This window comes from Dreissena polymorpha, chromosome 2 (assembly GCF_020536995.1).
Source record: "Dreissena polymorpha isolate Duluth1 chromosome 2, UMN_Dpol_1.0, whole genome shotgun sequence".
NCBI classification, from domain to species: domain Eukaryota; kingdom Metazoa; phylum Mollusca; class Bivalvia; order Myida; family Dreissenidae; genus Dreissena; species Dreissena polymorpha.
Genome location: NC_068356.1, coordinates 113,093,851 through 113,111,030, shown reverse-complemented (window position 1 = coordinate 113,111,030; position 17,180 = coordinate 113,093,851).

Here is a 17,180-nt window from a genome sequence, read left to right as displayed (position 1 = left end):
TATGTTGAATCGTATGTCCGAGCTCATTCCATGAAACGTGGTATTATCATATTGTGCTTTCAAGATAATGGGATAATGGATTATTGTCAAAGTTAATTGTCTATGTACATGCTGATTAGATTGTGACAATTAATATGAAATGACGTGTTTCTTAATACACACAACCGAACACAAAAGTATTTAATATATAATATTGCTTGATTTTATTAACGATAATGCACATGCATTGTTTACATACTACCGTTAATAAAATGAGCCTGTGTTCTAAAAACTAATGTCATGCATATATGACTTTTTTATAGTGTTTTACATGTCACTTTTCAGACATATCGATGTGTTTTCAAATGTGTTTGCTTATATAGAAATCACATCGAATGATACATAACAAAGATTGCGTAAACATGCTAAACATACTTAGTTTGTCATATGTTATTTGTATTTGAAGATATTTAAACCTTGGATTAGATCATTGACACACTTATATTTTAAATTATCGCATCAAAAATTATTATAATAATGCAACTGTATTCATTAGTTGTTGTAAAGACCCACATGTACATCTATGTATAAAAGTGGGATGCACACCAAGATTTTCAATGCATATTGTAGTGTCTTTGTGTTAAATTATAGAATATATTTTCTTAAAGTTGTAGTACTCTAGTATGGCACTTTGGTTATCTGTTTTTTGTATTTGCATATTTCCTATTGCAAGGAAAATGTATGTATAATAATTAAGGTTTCTCAGACCCTCCAAGTGGAAAATCCTCATGTGTTTCTCTCTATCTGTATATCGAATTACAGATTAATTTTGTATTACCTTAAATATTGCTAAAATAGGAATGATGTGGTATATATATTTATGCATAAATCCTGTATAAAGAAATTCAATATAGTATATGAGAAAAACGACAATAATAATAATTATAAAATAATCAGTTAATGCTGATGGAGATCGTCATAACATTAAATGTCAATTATTCTCATAACTTACATCAAGTCACTTGATTTAACTTTGTATTTAGCTTTTATGCAAACACAGTCATCAATAAACGCTAATCGTATTTATGTACCAACCATGTCATAAAATAAAGTACGCGCTAAATTTCCTCTTATCATTATACTCATATTTAAGTAGACTAAGTTTTATTTACTTTCTTCTTGCTATTAAATATTTATTGACTGATATCGTTTTATCTGTCATTGTGGTCTTCTTGTTTGATTATAAGTCGTATTCAAGAAGTGGTTACCATTAATATGTAATGCTATTTATTTTGATATAATAAAAATATAATAAACTATATAGCTTGGTGATTGTATTGTATTTATAAATGAATAATAAAACATTATTTGACGATGCATTCTTGTTTTCATCTTAGGACAGTCTATTGTTCATGGCAAGTGAACTTTTACACTACAGGGAACACCATACAACATAATATACACATACACATGATTTCAGGTGGAATCATAGATAAATCTCACGTATAGCCTTTCTGTCCACACTTGAAAACAAAGCTTATATAACCGACTCATCCCACCAAATGATTGCTTCTTGGGCCAGCATTAGACAAGTAATCACATTTTCATTACTGTTAAAGATATGTAACCACTTAAGAATACTGTGTTTTTTCAACTAACTGTAATTATGACACACTGCATAAATGAACAAATTAATAAGGAATTGTTAACTTACGAATAATGTTGGAGAAAATTATATGATTAGTTTAGTGTCATTTATCTGACACATTTTATTGTTTGTACAACCAAATATATCTTAGAATGTAATATGACAAAAATAGATTTAAAAAAAAACATGTTGCAGATTATCAGTTGTTCACATTATGTTCAAACATTAAACTGTGTCATTTTTCGAATGGTCATTTACATTTACGCCTATTAGGTATCGTTTAAATCTATGTCAATGTATCAGAAAAGGTAAGTATATAACTTTTGTGTATAGTTCACTTGATTTAAAACGTAAGCAGTATTTATTGCATTCCAAACAACGAGTTATGTTAATCATCACTCATTTAAAGATCATAATTAAGCGAACAACGAATCTCCAGAAACTCTCTCTGGAGTGTTCAAAAGAACACCGACCATAAACATACCATAATCGAAACACCGCCTTGGATCGGTCACTGCAACATATTTGGTGTTAATTCAAATTTGAACCTCACACTCATACCATAATTAATCACAAACCAAGCGCCCTTCTAAAAGGATGTAAATCAAATATACCTATACAGACTTGAATGTCAAATCTGACGCGTAAGTCCTATTGCAAATATTAAATAAATAATTTATGGACACAATTTTAACCAATGGTCATTTAGAGTCCCGTTAAGACCCATAATAACAATATTTTATACAAGAATACTTTCAATTGAATACTATCAGGAGATTGAAAACTGTCGTCCTTCATTTACATTTATCATTTGTTATTGTTTAGAGATTTCGATCTCAAGTTTAGTATGTGTTGTTCTCCTACTAACAATAAGATATGGTCCTCGGTTAAAACAATAAAATATTATCCTATATTAAATTAAATTCAAAACTAAGTTTCATGTTATTAGCCTATGTGAAGTCGACCTTGAACGGTTGGCTTTACGATCAATTGTATACTTCTTTTCTCACGAACGTACCACCATACCAACATATTAATGTTCATAATTCCTGAAATATGTTAAATATATTTACATAAACAATTTGGACATACATTCGAACAAAGCAAAAATATATTTAATATCATTTATTAACCGGCTTTTAGATCCGGTGTGTGACTTCTACAAAACTGTTATTCATCCCAAGATAAATGTTTGTGTTTTTGTCTCCTTTTTGAACGGTGTATCTATTATTATGTTGAATATAATGAATATATTTGTATACAATTGTATGAATACGTGTTTGCAATTACGAATATATAATTATGCAATACAAGTAAATATTTTCGGCAATCGTGAAACAATTGTAGATTGGTTGTTTAAGTAAAACGAATCGCAATCTGTTCTATATATCGTTGCGTTATATTGTATGGCATATGCAGAATATAATAAATGCCCATAAGTATATACTAGTGACATTAATATATAATTGAGAATATAATTATGCTTTTGAGAAGATTTTTTTTCTTTGAAATATGTTGCCTTTTCACAGAAGCTATTTATCAGTACACAGTGTGAACATTAAGCTATACTGTGGCTTAAAAATTGCATTTACTTGTTAATATATATATTTGCTTTCATAGTTCGCGCTAACTCAACAAACGTGTAAAACTGCGTAGGTATATCATTAAACAAAATCCGGCCGTAACACTGCCCTAGAGTTGTTTGCAAGGCTTAAACTTGTGGCATTGAACACCGTTTTGGCTAAATCGTCTAAATCTTGGTTCCGTACCATTGATTCAATACAGTGATTTGTAGCAGACCAATCTTAAATGATTGTTGTCATACTTTTACAATATTGCTCAAATACTAAAAACGGCAATAAAAAAGTATTGTCAAAACGTACAATACAGAGCTATGGTAGTAAATAAACCAATGAAGTTGAGATGCTAAATATATTGATTCAATAATACGAAAACCGTAATAATAGCTGAAAACCAAACATCTGAAATGAACATGACCTCACAGAAATATGTCACATATATTTTGCAAATTGAAATGGTCAAACACTGCATAAAAATAGAGAACGCACAAGAAAGATATGCACAGCACTGGACATATTTCTGAAAGTATTCAGTTTGATCAATACTTATGTCCTCAAGCTAATTAACTATCACGATAGTTTCCCAGAGGTTAACCAAAAGCGGTGTATTTAAGATGTTTATTCCGTCGTATATTGAGCCATATTAAATTATTTCCAAACTGTTTCAATAAGCGACGTCATTTCATTGTTTACAACAGTATTAATAATTTAATTATTAATGTTTGTGTTCAGAAAACATTTTAGCAAACAAGTCGCATCCGACTTATCTAATATTCAGAGTATAAAAAGTGATAAATAGCAATATAAAAGTAGGCAATCGTTGATTTATGAATAATTTGATAAGCAAAATAATATTTTATAATTCTAACATACATAGACTGACAGACCTACATACGTTTTAATTCAGTTCCAAAATTGTATTGCACACGATTATTTAGACGACATTTATACTTTGCAAATCAACTCGGTAATATAAAAAAAGCTTCCTTTGCCGTTAACCGCATGGTTATTGGACTTGTTGACAGTTATCAGGGAATTTCTTTTTGATCCTTTTCTCAAAAACAGGGAAAATGCCATGTAAGTCACTATTCCGTATAACAGCTGACAGGCCATTCAAATAGGATTGACTGATTTATTTTGAACTACTTTGGGATGTATGGGCAAGAACAGATTAATTTCGTACAAAAGCAGAATATAAATAAACGAGCGCCGGCATATTAAAAAAGCAGAGTATATGTGTTTCTAATGAGAAATGTTTCCTGATGACCTTATCAAAACTCACAAATCCAAAACGTAAAAAAGGGTTAATTTGTACTAAAATGAACAAATGAGGAGACAGAGAAGCAATCGTTGATTATAACATGCTAATAACCAATGCGATAGCATTTCATGCGTGTGTCACTATAAAATCGATTTAATACATGAAACGCAATGTAATAGTAAATTATTATGCTATATCAAGGACAGAGTTTCTTCAACTTTTTAAGGCAAGTAAAGCTTTTAACCATTAACTTAAACATTATGTTATTTATGTTAATTTTGTTGTCAATTGCGTGTTCGTTGGAAACATGTATACATGTTCAAATATTTTTCAAACGTTTAAAAATCACATTCCTTGTTTTATGCATCTTTCATAATTGTTTAAATAAAAACTTTATAAGATTTATCTCTGGGTCACCTGGCTTTGTGTTTCAGAATTTTGTTGATATGCAATAGCAAAAGCAAAAGTCATGTTTTTAACAGCATATTTTGATGGCATTACAGTCCAGTGCACAACTGCGACATAACGCCCCAGATAATTACAGTCAACGTTTCTGCTTTATATAGATATTTAGTGAGCCGATCCCAAGCTAGGAAGCAGAACCATTTTGTTTCTGGCAACATTTTGCCATTTAAAACAGATTTGTGGAGATACCTCTCGGCATTTAGTGACGGGCCAAAGGTTGTTTACTGAACAAACATGGCTAATTTACGGTTTTTAAACTTTATTGATAAGAATATCTCATATTTAATGTAGTACCTTTAATTATATCAAAGCAGATATGTATTTGACTGCATCATTATATATACTTTAACTTTAAACTTGCCCACTTATAGGGCCTGTGTTCTTATAATATATATAATGATAATATATATATATATATATATATATATATATATATATATATATATATATATATATATATATATATATATATATATATATATATACATATATATATATATATATATATATAAAATTATCATAACCTGGCACAAGATATCCAAAAACGAAATACACAAATACGCCCCATTGAATAAAATGTTAAACTGTTAAATTACAGCTCATTTAAATTTTTTATTTATACATGATATGCATTTAGGTAAGTTCATTTAGTTGACAAACATCGGTCATAACATATTGATATTAATGTCATTGCCTTTTTGCGTTTGACCATTTGCAGTATGATTCAGTTTTTAAAGAAACGAAAATGATTGTTACCAAATGGAAACCCCAATCATTAATGATGTATTGAAATATCATCAAGTCAGTGAGTGTTGGTATCAACTTCTACTTGCCGCTTAAGACAAAAGATTTAAAGCACGCATATGCTAAAATACAAAGACATGGAATGGGAGCAAACGATTCAAGGTAGCATTTAAATATTTAAATGTCAAATATACAAATTCAGATTAGAGTTACAGGCATCACAGCAGGATTGTGTTTTTTCTGCACAGAAAATCAGAGTGGATATATCAAACATCATTAAAACCAATGTTTCTTATTGTCAGCAGTGCGTCTTTAGAATTCGCCATCCTGAATTCAGAAAGTATGCATTTTTAAAAGTTAAATGAAACGTTGATAAGCTTAACTACAGCAATAAACTGTTGTTTGGGGTACTTAACTTATGTATGCAACTAATTCTTTAAAATACAAGATTTTAAAACATGCACGATCGGATCATTCTTGCAAGTACCTAATTCGATTTGATTGTGTTAAAATCCAAGTGACCCAGAACGTGCATTGATAAAATAATCTAAATCTCAAGTAAAAAACAACGGGTGTTCAAACAGTTTTCAAAAGAAAATGCTGACTGAGACAAATATACAATGCATCTTCGGACTTTCCATTTTCCTTAACGTGATATCAAAGAAGTATTTTCATGAGAGATGCAAAATATATTTTGGTACGATCAAGAGTAGGTAAAACTCGATATTTATACAAAACCGATAAATGGTTGTAGTAAGACATTCCCTTCTATGAATTTATAGTGATACAAACCGTTTATGTGTGGAAAAAACTACTATAAAGTATCGTACTTATCGAAAGTAATTAAAGTTGATGTTTATGATATACTTTCTTGCCTTAATGAAATCAAATAAACATTTTGGATTATTTTGAACAAAAACAAGCACTGAGTGGTCTAAATATATTTTAATATAAAAGTATTACAACTATAAAAATTGACAAGGTTAGCAAAATATCGAGGCACCTAATTGATTAACGTGTATGCATGCACAACACGTATCTACAACTACTAAACGTTATTTTTGTTAGTGGTGTTCGTGATGGTGCTGACATTTTCGTTCGTGTGGTTTGTGTTATTGGGATTGTTGCTTTCCTGTTATCCTCACGGTGCGTTTGGTAATACGGATGATCATAGATCGGTAATTTGGGTCATTGTCTTATACTTTACATTCAAGTCACGTTGTGAAATACAGAAAACGAAAAATATGAACCCATTTATATTCTTGCAAATTTGGCTGATGTATCACGGAGATTGAAAAGGATTGTACACCAATGACACATGAGTACTGTGTCTTAATTGCATTTAGTCTCAAGGCTTACCGTAGTGTTAGTTATCTTGGACCTACGTTATGTACCATATTCTGTGTTTGCCGTATGCTCAACGTATTTGTATATACACTAACATTCTTATGATAATCGGAGATGTAGAAATATAAAAAGTAGTAGAAGAATTAGTAGTATAATATGAGGCATATAACACAGAGCATTTCGTTCGAGTATCGGTCAACAAAACGTGTTTGTATCCAGAGTCAGTGCAGATAAGAAAAAAAGAAATTAGTTTTAGGAGCGAACTGTCGAAATAGACCTTATCTTTCTGACGCTGGTGATAAGTATATAACAGTTGTGTTATTTTTTATACTTGCGCTTGCTTACTTTGCTTTAGCTCATTAGTTCACAGCGAAATACATCTTATTTGTTTGCTATGAAACGTGTACATATGTGTATGTGTTTACATCTTGCACATGTCCAGCGAAACACATAATTTTGAAGAGTTTTCGAATAACTTATATGATATTTCAGGTTTTATTCGTAGACAGAAAATAGTAATTAGAAAACACAGCGTATGTGTCGGTCGTAGATAATAAACCTGTTATGATGCATGTTACATGTATATATTGACAATACTATACATTATGTGATGATTACACTAACCTGAAAGATCTCAATTATTTGTGCTGAAACTTACATTTTTGCTACGTATCCGGTAACCATTTTTCGATCATGTTCGCTACATTCGATTATATTTTAATATGTGAAATATAAAAGAAAGATATGTTGCACGTATCTTTTGGAGATTCTTGTCATTGAGTATCACTCGGTGGGAAACCAAGTATGTATTTAAGGCCCATAAAAGGTGACGAAATTAGCAATAAAACTTGTTTTGAGCTCAAAATGTCCTTCATGTCAATTGTGTTTACAAACAATCACTTTATTTACATCGCTGCTTACTGAATCATACCTAGCGATTCCGAGCCGGTTTTTCGATAACAAATTTTGATTGGTCGGCACAAGACATTGTGTAACATGTGAGCAGGTCAAGGTTGCAGAGGCTAGACATTCAAAACAAAAATATCTAACCGAACTCATGTTCTCTTTCTTTGTTTACGAGGATATTGTGTTGTTTGTACTACGTCATCAATATATGCATACTTTAAGAAAGAAGCCGAGGAACATAGCGAAAATGTACGGAAATTGGAAAGTTGTAAACATTTCTTCAAATTATGAAACGGGTATTTCTTCAATAATTCTTGACAACGTTGCACCTAGGCTATGTTATTGTCATTTTTTATGCAAGAGTACTGAAATCTGGTATAAATTAAACCAGTTTATATGCATAATATTTGGATTTGTCACCTTTTACGAGCCTTTAAAAAATGGGTTTACGAGATTTGCAAAGTTGTAAACATTTCTTCAAATTATGAAACAAGTATTTCTTCAATAATTCTTGACAACGTTTCACCTAATCTTTGTTATTGACATTTTTTATGCAAGAGTAACTGAAATCCGGTAAAAAAAAGACCAGTGTAGATGCATAATATTTGGATTTGTCACCTTTTACGAGCCTTTAAAAATGGGTTTACGGAAAAAATGCCTCTTCGACCTATAAACCATTATTTGTGTAGATTTTAGGGGAAACAAACATTTTATGTAAGGCAAAACACATTTTGGCTAAACGTCAATCTTTCAGTTTGGTTTATGATTTTGCTTTGCGAGTAATATCGTAACGTTTCAAAACGTGACAGTACGATCAGTGAACGTTTTTTAATAGCAGAATTAATGTTGAACAGAAAATAAAAAAACTTGGAATGTGTCATTAATTTATTAGAAATGAAAGACATAATGGATATGTCTGTGAAAGCTGGCGCCATGATTGTTAAATGAACAGGCATGATTCTCATTATGCTTTTAAGACGTAATTTTATATTTCGTGAAATGAAAACTAAATTCGGACATGTATTATGAATTATTAATTTCCTTGTATTTTTGTAATTACATGAACTATTTGAAAATAAACTAACCCGATTATGAAGAATTTGAATGCGCCAATCGTATCTTAGAGACATCAAACACTCAATTAAACAGGCAAACAATTTATTTAAGGTTCAGTACAATAATACTAAAAATATTTTTGTACAGATCGGAAACAGTATCAATAGAGAACGATTTCAACATTCATTAAAATTGTATTCATGAAGAGTTAGAATGGGCCTATGAGAATGTGCCTATGCATTACCAACACCACAATAATGCACATAAAATATGGGACATTCCCAAAAACATTACAAAACGCGCACATCAACAATAGAAATACCTATGGAGACTACTGGCAAATCATTTTCATTTTCTATAATTCATTCTCATGTGATAAAATCGGAATAATTGAACACTATATTTTTTAACCGAACGTCGAAAAAAATTTCACTTATATATTTAAGGTAGTATAAGCTTGTTAAACTAGAAGGACAACTATGGCAAATCATAAATGCACTTCCCTCTTGAGCAAACGAGTGGAACGACAACTAATCTTTTTTTCAATTTCAGACGCGTACATGTGAAAACCTATATTAATAATGGCATGACTGCCTTGCCTTTGGTTTATGCATCTATTTAGTTTCTTATAGTTGTCATTAGCATGTGGACGTTTAAAATGGCATAATTTGAAACTACACAAAGCAAAGCAATTGGTTGGATGTTTCACTTAATAAAAATACAAAAAACAATTGTCCGTACGCTGCATGAAAATATTCTGACTGTTTTTTTTTGTTCTTAATTGTTTTGTTTTAAACACTTTTTAATTTTTCGTAAAAGTCAAGTACATTTTATTTATTGCAAATAAAATACAGACATGTACATGATCAATATCAAATACTTGTAAAATAATTTCTAAGATAAATTTTAAAATAATCTCAAACGAGTTCCAATCACCTAGACACGAAAGTCAATGTAAATGAAAATACTTCCACAGATATAGATTGACCTAAAAATTAATATAAAATTTGTACCATTTTGTACAACCATCCCATTTCATAAGTTTATGTGCATCTTTTTTTATCTAACTGAATTTTACCAGATTGGCAATGATTCCTAACAACTTGAATCTTTTTGTATTTTCAAGTTACCTTGTTTTACTTGCACATATTTAATGTATGAACATTTACAATATTGTATAACAAAAATAATGATATTGTTTTATATTATGCAGTAACAAATTAAGTATCTTGAATGCAGGTCGAATGCTGCTATAAATTCCAAAACGTCTTTAAGCTTCTGTACGAGATATTGTTAAAAGAAGTCATGAAAATGGTGCGCACTTACCAAAATGTACAGTAATTCTGTACTTTACAATGGAAGTTAGCAAATTTGTGTTCTAGACGTATGATTTACAACGATAAAGTACGATGAGGTTTGCCAATTTTCCGGAAAACTTGTGACTTGTGGCAAATGCCAGCTCTATATTAATACCCGTCAAAACTGAACAATTATCTATTTATGCCGTCCCTACTTTCCAAACGATCTTATATAGAGCATTCTGGACTATCAAACTTATACAAATATTTCTGATGCAGTCCACAAATATATTATCAATATAAAATGTGTTTAACATAGTTTTGCTTCAGAACTTCACTTGAACTTGTTTGTACTACGTCAATTCCACATGTATATAGATTATTTTTTTAGTAATCATTGAACTATAGCTGTCTAATCATTCAAGTTGCTATCTCAGCATACTCCCAAATACTATATTTGCCACTGTTTTTTATTATATTTCTTACTCATTAAGTTTTTCTCCTCTTATTGAAATAATCTCAGTTTACAAGTAAATCAATTATGCTCGCTTGAAACATGCAACTTAATACACCCTTTATGGCGAAGAACTCTTTAAGACGAAGAACTCCGTTCTTATCCAGATTAAACTTGTTTGTATACACATGTTGTATGTTTCATATATGTGTAAATGCATTCCTGTTTGAAATAAATACAAACGGATATTTGAAAAGTGTTAAGCTAAGTGTATATTTATTATGACGGGTAACTTCAACGGTAGAATAATAGAAGATTCCCTAAACTTTATTCAAGTTTACTAACAAAAAGTAATTGAACAATTTTGTCTTCACATTAAGTCACAAACTATGACTTTGAAATAGCATATATACCTTTAGTTAACTATTTTATATTGATTCAATTTGTGTTACGTCTTAACATATCTTACATTTTTTTGACATAAGTGCAATTAATCCAACATGAATATAATTTAGGTGCAAAATATATTTACTTCCGCACACAACAGTAAGCAAAGTGCTGCTTTTCGGATTGAATGCGTTTAATTAACTGCGTTGTGGTCAACATGTTTTCTCATGACCAGGATGCCGTTGATATATTGAAATGTAATCATAAATTCCTTTCTCAAATTCAAGAATTTGCACTCTGAGCAGACGTCATTTATAAACAAGTTTCATACCTTTCAAAACAGATTTTATGTTGTAAACCGCTTATTCCCCTCTGAATTTCTTAGTATGCATGACACAGCTTTCTTCGTTGAATGATTGGTATAACAAAATAAAACATATACACATATGGAGAATTTACTATATGTAAGTTAATGTTAGATATTCAACTATATACTATTTACTATATGTAAGTTAAAGTTAGATATTCAGCAACAAACACTTAATTAGATTTCATAACAAGCTGCCACTTCAGAACACACACAATGTAAACAGTTCATGTAAATTTATTATATTTTGCAGACAAGACTACTCAAACAGCAATGATTTATTAATCAAAATTATAATATTTTAAGAACTATCAATAAAAAATAGATACCTGAAAAAAACATTGACGCATTCATCGATCTTATTCTGTCCGTAAACAATATCAACGTTTTTGAGTTTATTTAACGAAAAAAACATGACAGTATTGTAACGATTCTACCCCTGCTATATTATCCTTTTTTTGGAAGTTTTTTTTAAAGAATATAATGCAGGTATTTCGTCTTTGATTAAAATTGAAACATTTCTTAATGTTTGACAGCGCCCTCTACATATAAACCAGGATGTACTTCTGTATGACTGTGTTGCTCTATATTACATTATATCGAGGTGATGTCTATGTATTGCGTATAACATCATGTGTTCACACATAAATGGGGTAAAATAAAGATATTATCATTGTAATAAGGTGATATATCATCATGTTTCGTTCGAATGTGTAAGATTCAGACCAAGCGTTAAATATGAACTAAAGCCATCATACTCACTTGGAGGTTAATGGACTTTAAAGATGAATACTTTTCTTATCGTTTTTATCAGTTAATACAGAAAACCTTTGTGTCAGAAGTAAGTAACCTGATTATTGCATACTGCCTGTTGTTACTTAAATTTATGTGGCTATTAAAATCTCAGACCTCGCATTTTCTACTAATGGTCGATGAAGCCATTTAACATATATTCAAATTCAAGTATAGTATGTTCCAAATGAGTTAAAAGCAGCATGACTTACAACCGTTTTCTTATCACCTTAGATATCTAGATGTGTATCGTCTATGTTTTTACAATTTAGTAAAACAATGTTCATTATCATTTCTCAAAAGCGGAAGTAACTGCTGTGGGAGGTTCCGAAACTGAACTGTATCTATATAACTATAACGATGAGCTCTTAAGTAGTGTATTGTTCATGTAACTTGCCATCTGATATATTTAGAACTGTATACAGATTTATTTTCAAGTTTGTTCGCGTCTTATATTTGTATTCATTTGTAGCATATTGGAAATATGCGTATGGAACCCCTAAATCACCAGTGCTAACGAGATGCTTTTAAGTTTCTCGATAAAGACGTTACGAAAAGAACAGTTCTCATGGAGCCGTACATAATAAGATATTTGACGAAAAATTATTTTTTATCAAGGCGTCTTAACATTCGTCTTGTCAGTCTGGATGACTTTCGTTTTAACTGGTTAAGCGACCATTACAATAGTGTGGGCAACATGTGAACGTCATTGACAAACAAATTGTATTTCGACATCATATTGTCCTCTTAAAATGATTTTTTTCCATGAATAATTTAGTTAGCAGTACAGCTTTATAAATAAACTGAAAACTTAAATAAAGCTTTACGTCTTGTAGCTCGTTTAAAAACTTACAGTTGTTTAGCTATAAATGAAATATAAGTCAATATCTTATACGAAAGGCCATCCCTTATGGCCCAGAAGATATTTGTAAAAATCACAGTACCTGCAGAGAGACAATGAAAGATCCAAACGTGCCACTAATACGGCAAAGCATCAACGCATTTTGTTTAAACTTTGTTTATATAAATGTGCAAGCCAATCTGAATTCAATGTATTTTTTTATTAAGCAGATTTTTTTTTTATAACCGTTGCTTTAAGTTGATTCAACCGGTACAAAAAACCTTCTCCCGCTCGCCTGACATACGGCCATATGTCACTCCAAAAATCAAGATGTTTAATTCTGTTGAAAGCCCTGATACAAAAGAAACACGCCTTGTTTGGGGGTAAAGAATGTGAAAACTTACCCGGGGTAGTAATACGTTCGAAAATTTTATGCAGGAGTAAAAGTGAATTATTACCAACGATGAAGATCATTCTCCATGTTACACAGCTCAGTAAACTAACGGATCAAAACAATTATGAAAACCGGGAAACATTACGTGCAGATACCAATTTGTTAGCACGGTTCTAAATACGTGGAAAATTATAAACCAGTGTTCAATATTGTGGGTGAATGTCACACACAACTACAATAATCAATACTCATACTCTTATTAAATCCTATTAACATCATGTTACAGAACTAGCATCGAACTGCAACTAACAATTTATAGTTCGGAATACATTTATCGAATTATGAAAACTCAACTTAAGTCTCTTAAATTTAATTTTCTGTACAAAAAGATAATAACGTCACTTGCATCTGTAACACAATTATAGTATATTTCCCTTGACATGCGCGTATATATTTTAACGTTTGCCAAGGAAAACTCACTCCACATGCACGATGATTCCAGTTTCAACATTATTAATAGAATGTCAACTTTGTCAAGAAAATCATTATTATGTTATTCTCCTATGACAACAGTAATCTGATGAACAATTATTAACTGCTATTCAACCCCAAAAGCGACGACCTAAAATTTCCCCGTACAGATACACTCATTCATCATAAAAATTATCATCGGAAATGCACAAACGCGATTTTAACGGATGAATGAGACAAATGCTTTTAACATTTTTGTGTCATTTATTTGTAAGGATAAGCTTACAAGTAAAAGCTTAAATACACATATTATTGAATAAATGGAACTGATATAAATAAATTAAGGAAGAAGTCTTAAAATAAATTCGAGTATATAAGTAAATATTATATGGAGATGCAGTCTTAATTCGATATTTGCTTGACTTTACATGAGTCTATTATGAAACTAAGGAAGGTTTGCTGAAACACACTGCGGTCCCACCATAACGCAGCTTCAGGTGCGAAATGACATCTTAAACTTTAAAATACATTTAGTTACTCCACAATATACGCAACCGGTAAATACAAAAACACTTACGTGCAACGTTGATATTGCTTTGCAGCAATCATAATTGTGTATTTATTTTTAACGTTATTTAAATACATATTAGCCCTGCCTTTAGAGTCCGTTATTTCTTTGAAGGCTACACAAGAAATCCGAGATTAAGGTCCTGAAATAACAATCAATTTATAAAGTTGGTTGTGTTGTTTGCCCTTTTCATCTTTATATTGTACCGCCCTTAAAGGGTATGATTGTTTGTAGAAACATTGTTCAGTACAGAGACAAATCTTCAGATGTATATAAGAGTTATTTTCTCAACCAATTATTACACGACGATTTAGAGAAAGCCATGGCTTAACATGAGGCATGTCGACACGATCAGTAGGGATAGACTTGCATATTTTTATGCCAAAGAATTTCTTCTTTTCGAACATTTAACTTTGTTGTTTGCAGTGAATTTTATTTGAGACAAAACTCAGTGTTGCTCATTACTTGGCAAAAAAAATTGTAAAAGGTGGTTGTGCTTAGTATGTATGGAACGAGAACATATTAACAAGTATTATTTGGACCAGGAGTAGTGTCCAATCTGTTTTAATCCGATCGTGCTGAGGATTGTGATTTTTTTCCGTGCAAATTAAATCGACTAATTATTTTCAACAACTGTCTGCGCCGGAATTAAATTGAGAAAATCGGTCGCACGCGTTGCCATTAACGTCCGGTAACGCTATTCAAATATCCAGATATTCAACAACAAGCACCTGAAATGTTACAGTTTGATGAGCATATATGTATGTTTATTTTGTAGTTATTATATTTATTTTAACCTGACACATTAATGCAAACTAGAAAAATCTAATACAGTACATATATTGACTGTGGTGTGTTACCGTAAATCAAATATTGTTTAATTAAATGAAATCCAAACAGCCAAAGTTAACGTTTTTATAAGCGTTTTAAATTAACTAACACATTTTGTGTCTACGTGTGGTGCGGACAAATTGGCGCATCAAAGTGGATAATTTCAGGTGTTTCAAATGACTTTGAGCAACGCATTGGTTTTATGTGTATTGTATACATCTACAATTTGCTTATACATGGTATTCTGAAACAAATATCGCATTAACTTGTATTCGATTGTGTTCACCGTTTAAATACTTTTGAAAAACACAAACACACTTTACAATAAGATATATATTTTAATGGTTAAACATTAAACAAAGTATTAAGGGCTGTGTTATATTAATTGATTTTGGTGGTTGAGGATTTCAGTAAAATAATTTCTCTTCATGAACGAAATGCATTATTTTTACTTTAAAACACACACCCAAGACACATTAATGCTGGATACAAGAGAAACATATAGTCACTAATGCAAAAACGACCAATGTTTTATTTGTTCATTGTTTACGAACACGTATTTTTGTGAAAACAGGGTGTTATGTTACGTTCCACATATTTCCACATATTTTTTTTCGTAAACAACTGCAGTCTTAAGATGATCTTGCGTTTATCTGTATAAAAGATAACCAGACATTTACTATATAACACAGCAACTATCGCGATGACCTTACCGATTTATACTCATGATGATTCCTGTAAGTGTGATCTGAACACTGCGACTTTAAAGTGTGCGTGTAATTAGACTGCATGATCGAATGACTGAGTGGTGTTCACAATTGAACGTTTATGGATGTAAACACATCCTTAAGTGGTGTGTGTTTTTTTCAAATAACTTTTTGAAACAATTTTTCTTAAGAATTTCAATTTGTGCATACACGACAGATTATTATGTTGCTTATTGCAATGTGATTTGCATACGACTTACTTTATTTAACAAGCCTGTGTTCTTAGTCAGACATTCGATGTTAAAGCATACATGTACACGGTTCTGCAGCACGCAACGTGACATTTTGGCAGCGAGTCACACGTAGAAGGATTTTGTCTCAAGTAGTAAGATATCGGCATAAACTGTAAGAACCACTAAATATATTCGCAAATGTTTTTCTATAAATTGAGATATTTGAAAAGGTACAGTTCTTACAGTTTATATTCTGTCTAGCCCGAGTGTAATCCCCTGCCTGAAACCCCCGCTTATTCTGCACCCTCTTAATGCACTCATGTTAGAACAGGTTGCGAGCGATGATCTCTAAACACTTTACTTGGATAATATTGTATTTTGATAATTTTAAAATCATTACAGTTTTTGTCGTATCTTCTAATCAAGAATCTTGGATGCGTGTTTATTTTAAGGTGTGGTCAATGATGTAACAAAGAAAGAACTCCGATAATTAAATTAAAACATGTTGTTGTTTTTTTTTTAAATTGTTTAAGTAATGTCCATGTAAATTTACCGTATTTCATTTACGTATGAAATGACTTTTTTGAAACCACTGTCTGTTATGCGATGGTATAGAATACTAAAATGTTGTTTAAATTGGTAAATAATTGGCAAATAATTTGCAAATTTTAACTGATAAATATAAAGAGAGATATGTTTCACATATTTGGAAGATTCATGTAGTAAACTATCACCGTTACCATAGTGGGTAATACGTGATAACCAAGATGGCGACGTCCATGACGAGACAGGTTTTGTTTAGCCGTTTTATACCCTGTATTACGTTTATTTATTGTTAAAACTTCGCTCGC